This window comes from Chiloscyllium punctatum, chromosome 7 (assembly GCF_047496795.1).
Source record: "Chiloscyllium punctatum isolate Juve2018m chromosome 7, sChiPun1.3, whole genome shotgun sequence".
Taxonomy (NCBI): Eukaryota; Metazoa; Chordata; class Chondrichthyes; order Orectolobiformes; family Hemiscylliidae; genus Chiloscyllium; species Chiloscyllium punctatum.
The window spans coordinates 65736806-65756586 of NC_092745.1; positions in this window are offsets into that span (position 1 = coordinate 65736806).

Below are 19781 nucleotides of genomic sequence, written 5' to 3' on the forward strand. Positions count from 1 at the left end.
GCTTTACAGGCCAGGACCTGGAGGGGCTGCCGAATGGGGTTGTGCCACATAGGGACTTTCTTACCCCCAGGACCAGCAGAGAACACCACAATACCAGACCATACCAGCCTGATTAAAGCAGTCCCAGCTGTCTGGGGAAAGCTCAGAAATGTGGGAATAAGTTCAGCAACCTCCATTCCTCCAGCAAAAGAGTCACCATCCTCTCTCTGATACTCACACTCACTCTGTTTCTGTCACTGTACCCACCTCCACCAAGTCTCAAGCTCTACCATTCTCATTATTGCCTGCAACATTTTCCCTCGTATGCTCCACAACCCTGGACAGTGCGAACCCTGCATGCTGTTTGTGCTGCCTACTCACTCTCTCAGGCCACCTTCCCATCCGTACCAGCAGTAACAACTGCGCCACCCATACTCATTTGCCTTAATACTTGCTTTTCTCTCATTCTGGAAGAAAACAGCCCAAAATAGGGTGGACAGAGTTAAGAAATCTGGTGGGCTGCCTAACATTCAGCTCCCCACTCCTTATGTGGGGACAATACTGAGTCTGATTACCCAAGTGGCTGGCTGACTGCCTTCACAACCCTGTGCTGATATCAGAGGCTGCCCTTCGCTTACTGTGCCAGAAGCTCCTGACAGAATTATATCTCCCTTGACTTCACTGGGGACTGCTGACGGCCAAAATAAGGTTCAAGGAGTGGGCAAGATAGAAGCAATATGAGCCTGGCAATTTTTTGCTGAGGGGGTAAAGTCCAAAATGCCAAGGTAAGGCAGATATGCAGTGAGCATCTTGGGGAGGCTCAGAGTGAGTGAATGGTATAAGTTTGTCCAACATGGAATGTTTTTGAAGCAAGTGATCAGCTGAAATCTCCAGGTACTTGCTCTGACATTCATGTTGAGTTTTTCTCAACATTTAACTTGATTGCTGCAATTCCCCCTTAATTTGCAACTCGCCACTGCCTGGTGAGAAACTACAGCTTGGTAAAAGCATAAAAGAGAGTGCAAAATGCTCCCAGCATCAAGATAGGCTTCATTGTGTGAATCTGCCATATTTCTCACCAAAGACCACGTCACTCAGACTCCTGAAAGAATCCATCCAATGTCGTCTTGGCACCCCTTGCTCAGTTTTAATTGATTGAATCACATCAGAGAATTAAAACAAACCTATGCCATTATCAAAAACAGGGACAGATAAACTGAATATCACCTGTCGCTTCCAACAGGATAATTAGAAGTGGCTACTGAAGAGCAAAGCACACATCCCCCCCCCCCCACAAGTAAATTAACCCCCCACCAGCAGCATGTTTCCCAACCCAGCCATGCAGGGAAATTGAACAGAACATTGAGGCCCATCTCCTCCTGAGGTAGTGCCTGAGAAATCAAGGCTGACTTGATTCCACTCTGGTTTGAAGGATTCTGAGATGGCTCATATATCTGATTCGGGATCTGTGGATTCTGCCAGATGCCAGGCTGGTAGTGCCTGGAGGTTCGATTCAGGTGAGGTGGGAGTTTATGCTCTGTCTATAACACCTCACCCTCTGCAGATTCTTGACAAAGTCTCTCCAGTGTTCAGTGTAATCCCAAAATCCATAAGTTAGGGACTCTTTTTGAGGATGTCCCTTAAAGTGTTTCCATTGTCTTCCTCAAAGTTGATCCAGGAATCTGGAGTCAGGCAAATAATACACCCTCCCGGCTCTTTGATTAACTGCTCTGTCACTGAAGACTTCAAAGTGCATCCAGCATGCCACAGATCCATGTTAAAATTCCAAATAAAAATTCAACATTGTTTTAAAGATGCGAAGCAATGTACACTAAAAGTGACTGCCAATGTATGTGTTATAGCTTCATATCTTCAAGTGGCAGTGAATATGCAGTAACTGCAGAATTTAGATTAGTTAGTATTATAAGAAGGGATCAGTGAATTGGCCTTCATTTCCCTTTTGAATTGTGTTCTTTATCCAAAGAAAAGATATGATTGCAATTGCAAATTACCCATTGTGCCCATCTTAAAACATGAATTATGGTCAACCCCATTTTGTGGAAAAAATACCACATCATTTATGGCCTGAAATAATTAATTTGTTTCCTGGTATGGAAATAATTAGAACATGTGTCTCACTGGTTACCCAAATGCAAATATCACTGCTTTTCAAATGCCACAGATTACAATAACTGCAGCATGATTGTACATTATGTAGAATTTTATAAGTATGTATAACTACTGTTAGTAGGAAAGTAAAGTAACCAGCTATAAATGAATCAACTTAGGAAAATTGTGTCAATAGACTCATAGTCATAGAATACAGCGTGGAAACAGACCCTTCGTTCCAACTCGTTCATGCCAACCATGTTCCCAAACTAAACTAGTCCACTTGTTGGTGTCTGGCCCATATCTCTTCAAATCTCACCTACACATGTACTTATACAATGTTTTTTGAATGTTGTATCTATATCCACCACTTACTCTGGCAGTTCATTCCAGATATGTTTTTTACTCTGTGTAAAAAAAGTTGCCCCTGAAGTCTTTTTTTAAACTTCTCCTCTCACCTTCAAAATATGTCCCCTAGTTTTGAACTCCCTGACCTAGGGAAAAGACCTTGCTCTTCAACTTATCTATGCCCCTCATGATTTTATAAACCTCAAAAAAAGTCACCCCTCAACGTTCTTTGATAAGTATCACAGACATGTGACTGCTTTTATATGTTACAAATGTTCTTCCTCATTTACTATTTTTGCATTTTCCCTATTACATGTGTTGCATAATATAAAATGTTCTTCTGTAAATTTCAGACCTAACCCTTATTTTCCAAAATTCTAATGAAAGGCTTAAAATGTGATTTGGATTATCCACGGGCATCAGCACTCTGGCATCAGACACACATGGGGTCTGAAGTCTGCATTGTAACATTCCTGTGCAAACCTTCTGTAGGTTGTTAAGGATGGCCTTCCCAAACCCAATCAGGGGGAGGGTGCACAGTGCTCCTAGGGCTGGCAGCCTCACTGGGAGAGTTGTGTGTTGACAGCACAGGCAAGCATGAAGGTATGGCAACACTAAAACACTTCCATCGAAGCTTTAAGTGAAAGAAGCCCAGAACCAGTAGAGTGAAGGGATACCCTTCCACAGGAATAGTGGCCAATGCTGTTGTAGTCTTTCATTCACATGGCCCCATTGTTTAAGCCTGCACTGGTTCTGCCATAAAGTCATCCCATAGCCTGAGGAGACCATAGCACTGCTCCCTCATTGTAGAGAAATGACTGGTGGTGGTTTAATCTGAAGGTCACCAGGGCTCAGGCAATGGGAGAACTTGAGAAGGAGAGCCCTTCATGGTAACCTCAGCCACTGCAGGTATTGAAGCCAATGCTGTTGGTGTCACTCTACATCACAAACCAACTGTCAAGGCAACTGAGCTAGCTGCCGCCGCTGCCCCACCCCCACCCCAGGTATAAACCTCTGAGGAAGGGTTATATACAACTTGAACCAATAACGCCATTTCTCTCTCTACCAATACTGCCAGACCTGCTGAATTTCTTCAACGTTTTCCATTTTTTATTTTATATGATCCTAATTCTAAGTCATTCCATCGTTTTACTATTTGATACCTCATCCATGGTTTGTGAAAATGGTACGTTCATTGCCAATTAGAAATTGGACAATATTATTTACCTTCAGAATTAAACACAAAATGATTCAAATAATGTATTGTTATTAGTCACTATGGATTTCAACATATTTCTCCTCTACAGTCAGCTCATATGATTGGTGTTATCGTTAGTAATCTAAATGAACATATTGTCGTATTTAACATTACAGAACTATGAGCCCTTTCTTTTGCCATATAACTTTTACAGAAGAGGATTGCCTGTATTTTAGCTATTCCTTTCCATTGTCAATGAACCAGAGTACATATTAATTGTCCACAAATTGACTGACTGTATATTACATGCCTGGGCATAAGAATGATGTCTGCTTGTATTATGCATTATGTGTCATGGTGAAATGAATAATTTTATTCAGAAATGAACAAAACTTCTTCCAAAGTGACAATTCAAAACTTTGTTGTGAACAGGAAGTGAACAGCTGACAGAGTTATACCTCGATTTCTATTTCTAATCTGTGAGAAAAAAAATTGAAGAAGAATCACATCTTCTGTCCTCCACCAATTTTGGAAGCCACATTATATCACAGCTCTCAACGTATTATGTGTACGGTGGGATATTTCATTCTTGATTAACTATTTCATGTGGTTAATGTTAAGGCACAGAGAATGATGATCATTTCCATGAAACTTATTGCTTGGAGAAGGGACGTTCCTCAGTGAAGAGAAGGTTCAGAGGAGATAAGCTTGAGGTATTCAAAATCTTGGGGGGCTTGGACTGAGCAGTAAGAGAGAAATTATTCCCACTCATGAAAGGATCAAGAAGAGGACACTGATCTAAAGTAATTGGCAAAAGAAGGAAAAGCAAAATACAGAAATGGCTTTTCAGGAAGGAAGTGGTTAGGATCTGGAATAGGGTACCTGATTTTGTTAGGGATGGATCAATTCACACACTCAAAATGGATTAACACGATTTTCTGAAAATGGATGGTGTCCAGAGTTATGAAGAGAAGAATGGCACTAAGTGAAAAGCTCACTCTAAGAGCTGGGGCAGACACAATGGGCCAAATGACCCTCCTTCGACACAACAATAATTCTGAGATTGGTGATTACATTATAACTTGGCTGCTGTCTTCCTGGTTAGGGTTTTGTGATATAAAGCCTGTTTGCTTTGTTTGAGCTGGAACTTTCTGCATTGGGACCAATTTGCTGTGATGTGAATTGAACTCCTGTTAACCCTGTGTATCCACTCCACCAATGACAGGAGAAGAAGCAAGAAACTGTAGCCTGTGCGTCCCTGAATTAATTCTGCTACAAGTATATTGAGTTATACAAAGAGCTTGAGTGATTGTATTTCTCCTTTAATCATATCACTCATCTTCTTAAAGGATCCAATTTGTTCCAGATTTTCAATCCTACAACCCATTAGGAAACCAGAGATAATACCATACTTACCATTCAAAAAAACACAAATGAGAAATTCTAGTTGACAAATATTGCTGGAGGACAAGTTCTTGCTGATAATAAAGCAACATTCTGAACAGCAGGAAATAAATCATCAGCCAGATCAAATCTGCTGTGATTTTTCAATGAATTTAATTTTGAATTATCTGAGATACTGGACATCACTTCAGGTTCCACAACAAGCCTGATTTAAAACAGCATTGATTTTTGATGTAAAATTCCAACAGATTTCCAATCTCTAAGTCAAATCATAATGATTTGAAAACACAGCTTTATGATCATTGTGCCAGTTAATATCCTTTCGTTAAAATGTGTTTGGTATTTCTGGGGTTCTATTACTGCCATTGGAGATGTCCAAGTTCCAACAAGTTTAAAAATGCCTGAAAGAGAGGAATTCAAGTTGCTGTCATAAAAAGAGTTTGCCGTTCACTTCCTGCAAAGTGAACTGCACTAAAAGCTCTTCTTTTGACTATGAAAGAACAATTCATTTCACATTGTAAAATACCCCAAGGTGCTTTGTAGAATTGTTATCCAGCAATTTGACATCACACAATTAGAGATATTGAACCAGATAGCAAACAGCTTGGCCACCTGATGCAGATTATAAAAAGCATTTTAAAGGAAGAAAGAATGGCAAAGAGATTGAGAAGTTTAGGGAGGGAATTCTAGTACTCAGATCTTTGGCAGCTGAAAGCCCAATCACCCAACTGAAACTGAGGATACCCAAGAGCCTAAAATTGGTGCATTATAAGGCTAGAGGAAGTTACAGAAGTAAAGAATGGTGAGGGCATGGAAATGTGTAAAAGTAAGTGTAAGGAAAAAAAATACATGATTTAAAGTAAAAGTGAACTTTTTTTATTTTGAACAGAAGTACATACATTTTGTGGAGGTCTCAGTAGGGTTTTGTGGCACAGTTGTCACAAGGAACAATAAATATAACTAATTTATTAGAGTTATTTGAGGAAGTAACAAGCAAGATGGATAAACAGGAACGCTGTGAATGTGGTGTACTTGGATTTCCAAAAGGCTTCTAATAGGGTGTCACAATAAAGGTTGCTATACAAAATAGGAACTGTTAGTGCAGGCACAAAAAATAGCACGAGTGAACGTTTGGTTAGCTAAAAAGAATCAGACAGCAGGGATAAAGGGATCATTTCTTGTTTTGGCAAATTATAACTAATGGTGTGCCCATGAATCAGTGCTGGGGCCTCAACTATTTACAATCTATGTCAATGACTTGAATGAGGGACCAATAGTATAGTAGTTTATTTTGCTAATGACATCAAGATGGGTGAGAAAGTTGGTAGGAAGTAAAGAGTCTACATAGGATGAGAGATAAGTTAACTGAGTGTGCAGTAATTTGGCAACTGGATTAAAACATGAGAAAATGTGAGGCCGTCCACATTGGCAGGAAGAACAGAAAACTTTTGAAATTGAGAGAGATATCACAGAACTCCATGGTGAAGAAGGAACTGAGGAGCCTGATACTTTGCAAAAGGTTAATCTGCAGATCCATCAAAAGGTTAGGAAGGCAAGTGGAATGTTGGTGTCAAGGAAATTGGATGAAGAGGTAGAGAAGTCTTACTGCAGCTATAAAGGGCTTTAGTGAGACCACTTCTGAAGTGCTGTATAATTTGGGTGCCCTTATTTGACAAAAGATATGAATAGATTAGAAAGAATTCATAGAAAGTTCACTTAATGCATTTTATTGGATGAATGGCATATCGTATCAACAAAGATTGGGTCTATACTCATTTGAGTTTGGAAGAATGATGGGTGATCTTATTCAAACATATAAGCTCCTGAGTGGACTTGATAGGACTGATTCCAGAGGACATTTCTTCTGGTGGGGGAGATTAGAGCTAGGGGACACTATTTAAACATAAGACGGCTGCCTTTTATGACACAGTTGAGAAGATGGTATTTCACTGAATGTCATTAATATTTCATGACAATGAGTCAGAACCTCAAAGTACTGTGGACATTTCCACTTGTAATTCCAAAAGAGAGTTGATACAGTCAAAAATGGTGCAAATATAAATTAAGTTGTTGCCTGGAGAGAAAGCCCATGGAAAGTGTAACAACTTTTAAGAACAAACATTCAAAGGAAAAAAGGCAAGTCAAAACTGTGATCTCTTGCGCAAGGAACTAATGATGCCCTATACAACAGTAAGCTTTGAATTATGTTCCAAATTAGACACATATTTTATGATTCTCCCCTTGAAGGACAGAGGCTAAAAAGCCAATTTCAACTTCACTGGAATGTGCTAGTGGGACTGAACATTCCTGCATGCTATCATGAAAAGGTACTAACTTAGGTTTGAGTGTTAGCATGCCGTGAAGGTCAGAAGATGAAGCACAACCTCTTACCACCCTTGTGTTGCAGCCAAATAGAATTTTTAACTCTGAGTGCTTGCAGACTGCTGTTAATAAGCCAGACAAGAGCGAACATGACGACAAAAGGACACTCACTCATCCTGAATGCTGGATTTCAATCATAGTCAAAAGGAATTGGAACAGAAACTTGACCAACATGTAGAATCTTTAAGCTGATTGTTCAACTAACAATAGCTACTAGTAAGCTTCACTGCATGCTGTAATGTTCAACTATCTGCTCTTCATGAACAATTCAGAGACTGATCTGTATATCTGTTCCTTGGATTTTTAAAATCTTTTTTGGACTCATCTCTAACTTCTAATCAATGTTTATATGTGTTGCATTGTTAACTCTTCTCATGCTTAATAAGCTCACTCTTTGTTAGCTTAAGAAACCTGGATAAATTGGCTCATTTTAAAACACATGTTCATTTGGATCTGGGAGAAAGATATCTACAAGAGCAGGGTCCTGTTTTTGAAGTAACCTTGTTGTGACCAGCCAAGCTGTAGAGCCAGTTCGTCCCTCCTCACCCAGGAACTAAACGATTTGGGGTACCCTGCCAGGAACCATAAAAACCAGGGGAACCGTGTTTGGGATCTAGGTGAAACAAGACTGTGGAATTCTCTTCCTCAGAAAATTTGGGACATTGAATTTATCTAAGGTCATGTTGGATAGATTTCTGATAGAAAAAGGAGTCAAGGACAGTGATGGGATGGTAGAGGGAGTCAAGACAATAGAGTTGAGGCCAGAATACGATCAGCTATAACCTGAGTCAATTTTGCAAGCGTCTGGCCTGCTTTTAAGTCCTATTTTTCCATGAAAACAGCCTGTTGGTACAGGTAAGCTCACTTTAGGATCTGCATACAAAAGAACAGGAGTAGGTAAGACAAACTTACAAGATTGGAGTAAAAGCAGGCCATTCATTTCCTCAAGCCTCTTCTGGCATTCACTCAGATCGTGGTTCATCTGCTGAAGTTCCAAGTTCCACAATATCATCCACTGCTGATAACTTTTCACTTCCCTTCTTAATAAGAATTTATCTGTCTCTATCTTTAAAATATTCAATGTAACTGTTTCCACTGCCTTCTGAGGCAGAGTTCCAAAGTTGCATCAGAGAAAAACATTCTTGTCTTCTCAATCCTGAAGGGAACCCTCTCATTTTAAAACAGTGCCCCCTAGTTTTGGGCTGAACCACAAGACGAAACATCCTTACCAAATTCACCTTGTCAAGGGCCACTCAGAATCTTATGCACTTCAACCCAGTCACCCCTCACACTCTAAACTCCAGTGGAAACAAGCTCAGTCTGTCTAAACTAGTCTCAAAGAATAGCTCTCATTCCAGGTAGCAAACGTGTAAATCTTGCTTCCAATGCATTTATATTTTTCTTCAAATAGGACCAAAACTGCACAAAATCTTCAAGGTGTAGCCTCATCAATGCCCCGTATTTAGCCACTCAAATGTTTTCTATCACATATTCTACCCTTCTCTGCTACCTGTTTTCTGATGCCATCTAACAACCTTGGCTTCATGTCCCTTGAAACCCCTGACTCACTAAAATGTTCTAATCTGTATTGATTCCTGTGAAGACAATTTTGATAAAGACGAGCTCTTTCCCTTCAGGGGTACGAACTTGTCCTGATTTAGCCATACCCTTGTTGGAACACGTCCCTCCATTCAGGTGTACTTTTACCCAAACACTGTTTTGATGCGTTTGCTGTTGTCAGTCTCTGCCTCATCCATTTAAAGTTATTCTTAATGAAATTTAGAATCTTAGTCTCTGTGTTAAGTTCCTCTGTTATCGCCTTAACAGTGAAATCAGTCCTATTGTGATTGTATTCTGGGTTTCAGAGTAGTTGCATGGCAGCTGACAGATTTGTCTGACTTAGAAGACTTTTGAGAATTTGAGAACATAGAAAAGTGGCTTACAGGGTTGGTTGACGTTGCAAGCAGGGCTTTAGTGGCCTACTTGAATGGAAAAGTATCTTTCACAGCTTCTAATTGCGTTCCAATTCAGTGCATTTGAATCTTCTTGGTGGGGGAAGGGATGCAGTAGTATGAATGTGTGCATGGGGATATCTTGCTCTTACAGTCTTAAAGAGCTGCAGATTGCCTGGTGCTTCCAGAGCTCCAGGCAGAGTCTGCACATTACCCGTTCTGACTGGCATATGTCCCGTAAGTGGTTCACTCACATGCTTGTTGTGTGAAAGGTTGTCCTTCACCACGGGGGAGGGGTAGATGCATCTTTTTATGGCTAGTAATGACAGCTGCACAAGCTAACACATTGCCAGGGGGCTTGTGGTACAAGTGGAACTTTGCATTTGAATTTTGTATTGCTTGTTTATTTCATGTGTTGTGAACAGTCAGAAGAGATGAGTCTGCTTCATTCATGCATCTGTATTTAGCTTGGGGAAAACATTAACAACAAAATAAGATCAGCCGTGAGAGAAGTCATTTTATATGTAAGGCATACCCAAAATCCCATCCCGTCATTCAGCTAAACAGAGCAGGTCAGTTTAAAAAGTTTGGCATTTGAATCAGGAATGTGAACAAGGTGATGAGGCAACTTCAGAGAAAGCTGGTGAAGGAAAGCTGCAAGTTTCTTTCATATTTTATGCTTTTGTAATTGATTTATTTATTGCAAAAATATATTTATTCATCAAAAAGTCTTGATCTACATTCACAGGAAACAAATTCTGTATATTGTATGCTTTCTGTATCAAGAAACAAATTTGACATTCCCTGCAGTTGCAAAACTAAAGGCTTTTCTTCCTCACTTTACAAAATTGGTATTTCAACTTTGTCCTGATGAAACAATCTCTGTGTTTGATGGTCACAGCTCTTATGGTGTATGCCAACTATCCATATTCACAGACATAAATCAGGGTGAACTAGGCCCCTAATGCCTTTGAGCCGCTCCTATGCAAGTCCTGACCTTAAAAGCAGTAATTCTTGCCATTTCATTCAATGGATGGGAATTTCTTCGAAAACTGCCACCCTCACCCTGAAGCAGCTGCAATAATTTCAGATAGCAGCAGGAGAAGACTGTGCTCAGAAGAAGTGAAAGACAGGAAAGGCAAGGGTGAAGGGCATGACAGCAAATATTAGATCAATGAAGAGGGACACAAAAGAATACCTCAGTCAGCGAAGGAAAGAGAAGAAGCTGAGAGCAAGATTTGAGAAGAATGAAGAATCATAAGCAAGAAGACTGAAAGCATCACTTGAGGCTGAGGAAGGAAAGTGAGTGGCAGCAGGAACTGAAAGACAGAGACATAGGGAAGTCTGCCAGTGTTAACTGAAAGGGTAGGGGATAGAGATAGAATTTGAAAACACAGTACACTTCAGAAATGCAACAGCAAATTTCATTCATGAAGTGCATTCAATGCGGTACATAAATGGTTCCAGTGCTTCATGACATAATCAGAAATTACTGGAAGGTAGGTTCTTCAGTTCTGAAGAAGGGTCACTGAACCTTAAACATTAGCTCTACTTTCTCTCCACAGATGCTGCCAGACCTGCTGAGTTTTTCCATAAATTTCTGATTTTGTTTCTGATTTCCAGCATCTGCAGTTCTTTGGTTTTTTTTTTGGAACGTGCATACTGGATTGAATTAAGACAGGGATAGAAATTTGCAGTTTTGGAGAAGATTTGCAGCTCAGGTTGTGGACCAGTTGTAAGTTTGCTCTCTGAGCTGGTATATTTGTTCTCAGACATTTTGTCACCATGCTAAGTAACAACATCATTCAGCCTCCAGTGAAGTGCCGGTATTCTGTCCAGTTTGCTATTTATGTCTGTTGTAGTGGGTGATATCACGTCTAGTTCTGTTTCTGAGGGGTTGGTAAATGGGGGTCTCACTTCCTGGTACACCGATATACAGACAAGCAAAGGAACTGCAACGCAATGTGAAATACATAGTAGAAGACTCAAGCCACTCCATCCAGTCGACCCAGGAATTCCTGAACATCATCAAAGACATCATGGTAGAGGACAACAAGGTCATGGGTTCCTTCAACATGACGGCCCTATTCACATCAAAAAGCATCACCTTAACCAAAGATCTCTGGCCTCACAGCTAGACGAACCAAGGACACAAACACCTGACAGCACCGACTCCATCAGCAAGGACAAGATCCTCAAACTAGTAGACCTGTGCCTCACAACCCAGTTCACATTCAACGACAAGATCTACAAACAAATCAATGGGACACCTATGGGATCACTAATATTAGGACTTTTAGCAGAAACAGTTATTCACAGGTTAGAACGAATGATCCACCCAAGCTTTGGGTCCACTATATGGATGACACCATTGTCATCACGAACCACGACAAATTAGCAGAAACCCACAAAGACATAAACAACATTTTCACCGGTAAAAAGTTCACCAAAGAGGAAGAGAACTACAACTTCCTCCCCTTCCTATACGTCACAGTAGAATGAAAGGCCAATGGAGAGCTACAGACCAACATTTACAGGAAAGCCATTCACACTGACCAGATATTCAATTACATGAGCAATCATCCCAACACCCACAAATGGAACTGCATCAGTACGTTATTTAAATGAGCCACAACACACTGCAGCATCCAGGAACTATGAGAAGCTGAGAAAACATACCGATACAACATATTCAGGAACAATAGGTACCCGATAAGTGCAGTCCACCCATTCACGTACAACAGACCTAAACAGGAAGACACAACATGCCAGGAAACTCTAGCCACCCTGCCTTACATCAAAGACATCTTGGAGATGATGACCAAACTACTCCGGTCCCTGGTAGCCCACAAACCCACCACCATACTGGAAGAGCTCCTGATGAATTTAAAGGACCCCATACCAACAACCAGCAGAAAGAACATCATATACAAAATATCCTGCGAGGACTGCAAGAAAAATTACATTGGACAGAAAGGCAGGAAACTAACCACCAGGATACACAAGCACCAGCTAGTCACCAAAAGTCCAACTATCACGAGTATCCATACACACAGCCGAAGAGAGTCACGAGTTCGAATGGGACGATGCATCCATCCTGGGACAGGCAAAACAAAGACACAGGAATTTCAAGAGGCCTGGCATTCAAACCAGAACTCCATTAACAAGCATATTGATTTGGACCCCATTTACCAACCTCTCAGAAACAGAACTGGGAGTGATATCACCCACCACAACAGACATAAATAGAAAGCGGGACAGAACACCAATGCTTCACCGGAGGCTCACTGATGGTGTTACCTCACTTGGGGATGAACCATCTGAGAACACACCTACCAGCTCGGAGAGCAAACTTACAACCTCACAGGCATAAGAAAATGTTGTCATTCTGGATTCACTGTTTCTGGGTTTTTTTTGTGAACACATAGCTTGCCAAATATCCAGCCTCAGGCCAATTTTTAATGCATTGTTATATCGATGTTGGCACAGTGTACCCACGTATACTGGAGGTCTGTCTAAATGGGGAGAGGTTTTTCTCCTATGATAACTTTGCCTTTCGTATACAAGATCAATGAGAGGAATATTATGGTGCAAGACATGGGAGTTAATTTTAGAGTATTGCAATCAGCATGACTGGTGAATGACCTTGAATCAGACTGGAACAACAATTCTTGAATGGGAATGATCACCATCTCGAAACAATGAAGGGCAGGCACTTTTGTAACAAGCCAGTTACTTCTCAGCTCTTAATCAGACAGGAGCTGCCTTTGTTTCTCCCAGTCAACTGATTGCCAACTGGGAAGGGATTTACAACAGCAGTAGTGCACTGCCTGCTCCCTACGTGGTGGATTGAATACTTCTTCCACTTCATTGGTTTGTTGAGCCAGTTGAGATATGAGACAATAGTCCTGAGTGCAGCCATGTTGGATTTTGGATGTGTATTGTGGTCTGTGGTGTGGGAGAAGAAAAGGTACTTGAGCTGGGAGGGATTATACTGCTCTGTTTCACACTCAACTTGGGGGTGTATTCTTTCAGGTTGCAAAGCTGTTCATCTCTAATGAGATCCCTAGCTATAGATTGTGCCCAGTCTTTGCTAACCAATGTGCCTCCATTCCCTTCAGCTGTCATTTTACAGGAACCTAATGTAGCACTCTCTCAGGGATATTAACTTATACCATTACCCTCTGCTCGCAGGCTACCTCTTCAAAGATTGTGTCTGAGTTCATCTGGTGAAGGCTTGGCCCCTGGCCCTGGTATCTAGTTGTGGGACAGAGAGGTTCACTAGTGAATAATAGAAGTTATAATCCTTCCTCGTCATGTTTACTGTTCAGGGCTCTATAATAAGATTGCAGAAGCAAAATGAGAGTGGGTGGAATTAGATGCAGGAGACCAGAGATGATTCTGCATTATGGAGTCACATATAGGCCAGGAAGGTAAGGACAGCAGATTCAAGAGAGCTTGTTTCATTGGCCTCATATACTCCCCAGTGATTCTCCATACAGTTCATATCCATAGGAAGGGTGTAGAGGGATATGGGCCAGGTGCTGGCAGGTGGGACTAGATTGGGTTGGATATCTGGCTGGCATGGACGGGTTGGACCGAAGGGTCTGTTTCTGTACTGTACATCTCTATGACTCTATCTTAGTCAGTCACATGGAAAAAAACATTTTTCAGTAGAGGACGAGACTTAGTCAAACTGAGTCACTCTCACATATTCTCTGTTAAGTTGCTCAAACTTAAACACATTTAGAAGCTAAAGATTAGGTCTTGGTCTTGTTTTCTTGTCAAGTAAAGCTGGAGGTTGAAGAAAAAGTAATTTTCTTAGGGGCATTTTTCTCTGGAAACCTTGAGTCCAATGTTTTAAAAGTTGTCAATTCAAATTCATTTTAGTGACGAGCAAAACAGAATAAGTCATTTTAATGTGTTATTGATACAATGAAGATAATGACTAGATTTAACTTATTGCATTAAAACAAACACATTCAGAGATCCCTGTTATTATCAAAAGTTACTTGATTTTAGTGAATAAAACATCTAAATATTTATAGAAGTGAAAAGATTGGTTCAGTTTGATATGAATTTCTTTAATCACGTATCATAGAAACGTTAATCAAATATTTCTTGCAACTTTAGTGAAAATCTTGTTCTATGTATTTGAAGGATCAGTTCTGAAGGACTATGTGCAAGCTTTTACCTGAAAGAAATGTAGCCTGCATTTTGTTAAACTAATTTTTTTTGCTGATTGAGGATAGGAGTTGGAAAGACATGTTGTGGCTGTACAGCACATTGGTTAGGCCACTTTTGGAATATTATGTGCAATTCTAGTCTCTTTCCATTCGGAAGGATGCTTTGAAACTTGAACAGGTTCAGAAAATATTTACAAGGATGTTGCCAGGGTTAGAGGATTTGAACTATAGGGAGAGGTTGAAAAGGCTGGGGCTGTTTTCCCTGGAGCATCGGAGGCTGAGGGGTGACCACATAGAGGTTTATAAAATCATGAGGGGCATGGATAGGATAAATAGACAAAGTCTTTTCCCTGGGGTGGGGGAGTGATTAGACAGCATAGGTTTAGGGTGAGAGGGGAAAGATATAAAAGGGACCGAAGGAGCAACTTTTTCATGCAGAGGGTGGTACGTGTATGGGATGAGCTGCGAGAGGAAGTGGTGGAGGCTGGTACAATTGCAACATTTAAAAGGTATCTGGATGGGTATATGAATAGGCTGCATTTGGAGGGTTATGGCTCGGGTACTGGCAGGTGGGACTAGATTGGGTTAGGATATCTGGTCAGCATGGACGGGTTGGACCGAAGGGTTTGTTTCCGTGCTCTACATCTCTATGACTCTATGAGTCCATGACTAAGATGCACAGGGCTAAACACTTTAGGAAGTAAATTTCAAATTAAAAACTCACGTCACTGGAATCATTTCAGCCATCAATAGAAAGGACACCTGTGTCTCACCAGGGTGAGTGTGAAGCCAGATTCTTGATGCAAAAGGATTATTACAAATGCTTGCATCACCTAATCCTGGGTGTTTTAGCCACACTGGCATTTAATGTCATTAGAAAACCAGATTTTGTGGTTTCAATATGAGCCAAAGTACTCATTTTAAGAAAAATAAATTTGCTTAAACATATTTTTGTACTCAAAACACAACACTAGTGATAGTCCAGCTCTGAAAATCTGCAGATAATCACCAACGGGCTGTTGTATTAAAAATCAGAATTTCTTTTTATTAAAACAGTGAACTGTTAAATGTTGACCCTGTTAATTAATTGTGCTCCTAACCCATACAGCAGGGAACCAGTCCACTTATAAAAAAATCAAGACAAAGCTTGTTTTTGGATTCAATTCATCAAACTTTCAAACTTACTGAAAAAGTGATCTAAATAGAATTCAAAAAATTCAAAAAATTACTACAATTGGTATATTTTGTGGTTTACTTTGTAAATGAGTAAAAAAGAAACAAATTTGGTTGACACATGAAACTAAGAAACTTTGATTAAATGCAAACTTTTGTATAATTTGATTAAGCTGGTTAAAGTTAATATCATTTTCATTATTTCAATAACACTAGATTGCATTAGGCTGGATTATTAAAGGCTGGTGAAAATCAAAGTACAGTAAGTTATATGGTTATATGAAGGTTATATCATGTAGACTTAATATAAACATTTGCAGATGTCTGAATAAATAATCTGAATCTTTACAGATTCCATGATAACATTAGAAATGAGATCAAATTGAAAGCAATTAGTCCTAATTTTCTATAAACGAATATTAAAATTGACCATCATAATAACCAAATTAATTTTAAAGAAAAATTTTGAAGATGAATAAATTATCTTGTGTTTCTTCTGTAAATAAGTTTATTGTGGAGCACATCAAATTTTGTCTTAAAAAGTACAATAAAAACTTTCCACAAAAAACAAAATTTAAACATATAATCATCAACAATATAAGTCTTACATGAACATAATTTTATAAAATACAAAATCATAGAATCCCTCCAGTGCAGATGGAGTCTGCACCAACCCTCTGAACAACATCTTACCCAGACCCAACTCCCCATAACCCAGCATTAACAATGGATGATTCATCTAGTCCGCAAATCCCTGGACACAACAGGGCAATTTAGCATGGCCAATCCTCCTAACCTGCACATCTTTTGGATTATCAAGTATATGTATAAAAAAGAAAATCCAGTCATTCCCTCATGCTTTTTCTAACCTTGATAAATTTGCTTCTCAACCAGGAGAAACAGGGATTTACAGGCAACTGCCAACTTACAGAAACTTCGCCTGGCTAACTGCCTCCTGGACTATTTCCCTACAGACTATGGCAAAGAAGTGGTCATAAAGCAACTGGCCAGTTGTTACATGTTCCATTGTAACAGTTAAATGTGTCCCTGACTTTGACTGTAGTTATGGAATTTTGAGTATCAATTCAGAATTAAGAACAATAACAAGCTTCACTGTAACATTGACCTGAAGTTCAAAATCCTTGGGAGTAATTTAAATACTAATTCAGCATTAAAGAGACATTAATTTTAAAACTTATGTAGAATAATGTCAGCTTAGTGACGGCTATCAATTTTGTTGTATTTCCAATAAGGGGCTGGAGGGACTAACTCTGAGCACACTGACAAGAATAAGAAATACAACTTGCAGCGGAGCTTTGGAGTAATCATATTTTATCTTCTTTAAAATTAGAGAGCTGACAGTCCATTGGGAAAGCCATGGGACTGACATCAAATTTTTTTCGAAAAGCATCCAACAATTTGCTTTTAGCTGCACATGATGCTGTGTATTTCATGAAAGATGTAGTGTTTATTAAACAATGGAATGAAAACTTTTTAAAAATTTGCTGATACCTCTATCTTTCATTAGTTGAATAATGTGAAGGCTAGCAGTTGGATTCAAACTTATTTCACTGTTAAAATTACAGGTGACAGTTGTTCTACACTAATAAGTCAACCACCTCAAAAACTGAACTCACTGTATTTTCTGAACTGTAAGAGAGGCAATTACAGGAAGTGTGGAGATTCTGACAGATAAAAGAAAAAGAACTAACTTGCATCCCCTAGAGGATGGTTTGAGAACATTTGTAAGAGTGTAAGTAGGTATTGAATGCCAGAATCCTTCTGGTCAGACTTCCCAATTTAGAAAGAAAGCAAGGCCTCCATCTCTGTTATCATATATATGTTGTGCTTTTCCTGACCACTAAAAGTTTGAAAACACTTTACGGCCATGGAAATACATTTGAATTGTAGTCACAGTTATAAAGCTAAAGACAGAAAGCCTGTAAAATGTTCAAATAGACTATAAGGGAGGAAACTGATGTGAATCCATGCATATAACATTTTCATTTTTTTGAATCATTAGAATATAATAAAATGGCAATACAAGATCAGTAAAAGCAAATGGTATTGAATTTTCTTGTGTTTCCAGCATGTTTTAAGCATTCTGTTGATTTTGATCTGGCTTGTACAGTGGATGAGTAAATTGACTTTTTAGCTCAGGATCTGAGTTTGTATCAACTACAGAGTGGTAGAGTACAATTAGGTCTGGACATTTATACGTGAATGTCCGTAATTCACTACAATCAACACATGATGAAATGACCTTGCACAAAACTAAAACAGCACAACTTGTCTGGGAAATTGCAAATACTGATTTTAAAGTGATGAGTACTTTGCTCAGATGGAGATGAAGGCAATATTAGGGACAGAGGCCACTTTATTCTGTCTGACCACGATGTATTGGATCTCAAAAACTGTCATGTGTTTCATTCCACAACTCTCTCACCCTGGTTGCTGCAGCATCATACTCTGCAACTAGTGATGGGTGAATACAGAGAACTGTCAGCAAGGCTCCTAATAACCCCCTGTATCCCAGGAAGTGCCGATATGTGCACCAGGGCTTCACTCTGATTACTTATTAAGTGCTTGGAGGAAGTAACTGATAACTTTCTGAAAATAATTTAAGGAACTCTGTGGAACATCCATAAATGATAAAACATTCAAGAAATCCAACCGTAGAGTTTTACAAACGAATTTTATCCTCCACCAGAGTTAGGCACCATACCACAGTTATACTCATTTACTTCCACAGAGTGGGATTCTCTACTCCTCCCAGCACTATATGCCCTGCCCTGGAGATACATTCCCTTCTCCCCTAAGAAATGATTCACCGTTCTGAGATGAAGCAGCATGCCAAAGTTATATGGCAATATATAATCCTGGGGTTATATAATGCCATGGAGTTATGCACCTTGTTAAATCATTATGGTGTGAATTGATCTCCTAGAGAGACCTTAGTTGCCAGCTTTGCTTGGATCTATTCCTGAAAGCTTCATCGCCTAACATCTTGCCTCCAGCCCCTGCAACCCCACTCTCTTCTCATTGGTTACCAGGCCAATCTATCCCGACAGTACGCTACTTTCATAGGGCATTTATGAAGTAAGAGTCGCTTTGTTATGGATCAGATCACTTTTGGCTGTGGGTCAAACACATGTCTTTTCCCTATCTCCAATATGTTTCTAATGAATGACTGAAAGTATTCAATGTAAATTAAGCTGTGCCCAGAAATCAACCTAATGCTCCTGAAGAATACAGGGCAGTGTTGGGAGGGTTGGCAACTAAAGAAGCTGGCAGTGACTGGGTGGGAGGGGGTGCTCAGAAGGGGTGGGTGCTTGAGGGGGTGGACTGGCAAGGGGAGGACACTTGTCACTGAATTTTGAGTCAGATTGGGCTCTGATTCCCAGTCAATCTGCCAATTCCAATTGCAAAGATGTTTGCACAGCTTGAGAAGAAAGAATCCAAACCTCAACTAAAAACTAAAGCCACTTAATAAGATGGCACAGAAACACGTACAGCTTGTTAAATATACAGCCTGTGTATATAACAAGCTACAATATATAAAGGTCTGTCAAATAAATAGGGGTCTTTCCCTGTTGCCAGTCACATTGCACTCAAGAAGAGCAGTAAATTAGGGAGCTGTTGCCTTTTATTTACCTATTGGGGGGGGGGGGGGAGGTTCTCAAAAAAAGAAAAGCAAACTTATTTTGTTTATAATTCAGTTAAAGAAAATGTCAAAATTAAAGAATAATTGAACACTCACCACTCCTGCAGAAGCCCATCAGATGTGGAAGGTCTCAGTGTGCAATGGCAGTCACCTTGCCTCGTGGGGTCACACAGAAGAGAGCAATCTCCTGGTCTTCAGCTTTTCAGGAACCCTTCCCCATCCATCCACACCCACACCCAGGCTGGCAAAGGATCACCAGTTTGAAACTTCAATGGAGCCAACACTTTCCAAGACATGCTTTTAAATGATGAAACTTGTGGTACTGGGAGAAAGGAAAATACCAGTAGCTCCAGAGCGCCAAAGTGAAAGGCGGCCTGCTAACTCGT